Raw genomic sequence first — 3,691 nt, 5'->3', positions numbered from 1 at the left:
TTCACATCAGGTGGCCAAATTATTTGAGAACTCCATTAACAGTATGAAAAGGCAAACACACATTATTATATGACTAATATGATTATTTTTATCTCTCCCCCCTCACTTATACATTAATCCTTGTGTCTCTTGACAACTACATTCCTCTGCCTGCCTCCATTAGTATTTCTACTTTATTTTGGGCATGGTAACTAGAGGAGCAGGTATAATGGAACCTGCATTTAAATGAACCTAATGAACTGTGGTGTTGGAGAAGACTCTTGAGAGTCCCGTGGACTGCAAGGAGATCCAACCAGTCTATCCTAAAGGAGATCAGTCCTGGGTGTTCATTGGAAGGACTGATGCTGAAGCTGAAACTCCAATACTTTGGCTACCTCATGCGAAGAGTTGACTCGTTGGAAAAGACCCTGATGCTGGGAGGGATTGGGGGCAGGAGGAGAAGGGGACGACAGAGGATGAGATGGCTGGATGGCATCACCGACTCGATGGACTTAAGTTTGGGTAAACTCCGGGAGTTGGTGACGGACAGGGAGGCCTGGCGTGCTGCGATTCATGGGGTCGCAAAGAGTTGGACACGACTGAGCGACTGAACTGAACTGAACTGAACTGAATAGGCGCTAAGTAACAGGCCATCCTTCAATAATGGAGTACAAGAGTTGAGAAGAGGGCCTGGGGCACTTTCTGTGCTTCTTTCTAGAATAAAAATTTTGTTTTGATGTGGCTGTTTGTTCTCCAGAAAAGTACTTATGACTGTAGTGATTTAAAAAAATTACTTTCTAAAATTTGTGTTAGTTGCCCAGTCGTATCTGACTTGTTGTGACCCCATGGACTGTAGCCTGCCAGGTTCCTCCGTCCATGAGATTTTCTAGGCAGGAATACTGGAGTAGGCTCTGAAATTTACAGAACATATAATGCTCATTTTAGAGAATTTGGAAAATACAGAAAATACAAGAAGGTACAAAAAAGATAATTAAAAATTATAATCTGAGTTAAGAATAACCACTATAAACATTTGCACATATTTCTTTCTTTTCATTTGCATATATATGTCATATATATATTTTGTGCTTGTGTAAAATATGGTTTATATTGCATTGAGAGTTTTGTAGTAGTTTTTCATGTGGCAGTGTTGATAAGCATCTCCTATATCATCACAGTTTTTTTTTTTCAAAATCCTTATCCATGTTCGTGACTAAGCTCCTCACATGAATGTACAGTAGTTTATCTAACTATCCCCATGTTATTGGAAGTATTTGATATTTTGCAACCACTATGATGAAAAACCTTGTAAATAAATATCTGTCTACATCTCAAATCAGTTTTTAGACTAAATACTCAAATGAAAATACTGAATAGAAGACATGAAATATGATGAGCGTTCTCAACTTGTGCATATCCTTAGTTATTTCTGTACACAAATTCTGTGAAGTGGATTTGCTATTCAAAGAATATGCAGGTTTTGTTTAACTATGTGTATTTTTAAAATGGGACTAGGTCTTTCTGTCTTTTTCTTCTCACTGTGAAAGAAATACATGCTCACCGTAAAAAATATTCAGACACAAAAAATCATGAAGAAGAAAGCAAAAGTTACCTGTCTTTCCACAATTCTTGTTGACATATGGATTCTGGGCTGACATATAGAAATATGTGTATCAATGTAAGAAGTCAATGTAGACCTCCGTCATTTCAAAAATGGGATCCATACTATGCAAACTCTGTTATATACTGATATTTTAAGAAAACTTACATTAAAGCATGGCACATTCAGAAAAATATGCACAAAGCATGAAGTTTATAGCTGGATAAGTATTCACAAATAAACACTCAGATTAAGAAAAAGAAAAAATGTAAAATAGTTCACCAGGTTGTGTGTTATCCTCAGCCAGGTGCCATGCTAACTCTGCATCATTCTAATTTTACTTTATGTGCTCCTGAAAGGAACATTTAAAATGGGTCAGGAATACATTTTCATGTTAACAAAGAAGCAATTCAATGTATTTCATTGACTGCAAGACATCATTGATTGTTAGCATCCTTTTGTTTTAGGTACTGAAGAGAAAGAAAGAAAGAGAGAGAAAAACAGAGGGAGAGAGAGGAAGAGGGAGGAAGGAAAGGAAGAAAGAAGGAAGAAGAGGGAGACAGAAAAAGAAAGCAAGCAAGCAATAGCTGCCAACTAAACCACAGCACAACAATTTGTTGATGGAACAGTCCTGTGTCATAAGCAGTTTCTTTTTTAAAAAGTTGACATAAAATTGACATTTAACACTATATTAGTTTTGGGTGTACAACATGATGATTCAGTATTTATAAATTGCAAAATGTTCATCATAATAAGTCTAGCTAACCTCCATCACCAGACATAACACATTTTTTTTTTCTTGTGATGAGAACTATAAAATCTACCCTCTCAGCAACTTACAAGTGTACATATACAGTATTATAAGCTCTAGTCACCATGCTGTACATTACATCCCAGCATCTTATGACTGGAAGCTTGTACCTTTGGACTCCTTCACCCACTTCACCCATTTTGCCCAGCCCCATCCCTTGCCTCTGGCAACCATCAATTTGTTCTCTGAATCCATGAGTCTGTATTTTGTTTATTTTAGATTCCCCTATAAATGAGATAATGCAATATTTGTCTTTCTCTGTGTAATATAACCAGATTCTTGATGCTTTTGAAATCTGTGCTGAAGTTTGCCCATTTCTCCACCCTTTAAGCTGCATTGTATTGTGTGTGAAGGTAATCTCTTTGCATTTTCCTGTTTTTTGCCACTTTGGGTATCTTCTCTCTTGGGTTCCTTCAAGCACTGGTTGTTTCTTCCCCAGAAAATGTGAAACTGAGGTCATTCTTCTAATGGGATTATTTGCTTTAGTAATATTACATTTCTGCTCTGCTTTTTATGTTTCCACATCTTTCTGTACACACTGAATAATTTTGTTTCAATGCTGAGTTATGGTAAAATCTTTTGAAAGGCATTTTATAATATAATAATTAAACTCAGCGTATGTAAATGTCTGACCAAGAGGGCCAAGATCAGGGGCATTTTCCTTAGACAATTATTCTACCAAAGAACAGCATGGGTATAGAAGATCAGCAATGAAATGTTTGAGATGTACTAAGAGCATGATTATAATTGTGAATTGCATTTAATTACACTTCATGTTAAAAGATATAACCCTCCTCATCTACAGCCCATGGAATGGAAAGTTGGAGCACAAGATTCAAAGACTTCCTTAATTCGATATTTTTTGAATTCCAGGTTGTGCAGAAAAAGAACAATTGTACCCGATTTTACCTCTTAAGAGAAAGCATTTAGGGACTTCCCTGGTTGTCCAGTGGCTAAGACTCCTCATTTACAATGCAGACGGCATGTTCGATCTCTGGTCAGGGAACTAAATCCCACATGCTGTAACTAAGAGTACACATGTCACAACTAAAGATCCCATGTGCTGCAACTAAGACCTGGTGGAGCCAAATAAATAAATAACTATTTAAAAAAGAAAGAAAAAAACAGTTACATTCATCTAAATTCATAAAAACATCCTTAATTATTTTTAGATCATCTAAAAACATGCCTTTATGAGACAGTTGAATAGTAAGAGAAGAATGGAGACCATGGAAAAAATTCAGGAGAGGATGTTCATCACATCAGATGTGGCTTCTTTTGCTTCTGTTTCTTCAGAGGCT

General features: G+C 36.5%; 1 pseudogene; it reads right to left on the bottom strand.

Annotated features, from left to right (window-relative positions):
* Positions 1-1,841: 1,841 nt before the first annotated feature.
* On the bottom strand, positions 1,842-1,942 carry LOC122432136 (annotated as a pseudogene).
* Between the last annotated feature and the right edge of the window lie 1,749 nt (positions 1,943-3,691).

The sequence above is a fragment of the Cervus canadensis genome, chromosome 30, assembly GCF_019320065.1.
Source record: "Cervus canadensis isolate Bull #8, Minnesota chromosome 30, ASM1932006v1, whole genome shotgun sequence".
In the NCBI taxonomy this organism is placed as follows: domain Eukaryota; kingdom Metazoa; phylum Chordata; class Mammalia; order Artiodactyla; family Cervidae; genus Cervus; species Cervus canadensis.
The sequence above is the reverse complement of the archived record's forward strand: the minus strand, read 5'-3'. Positions and strand labels throughout refer to the sequence as shown.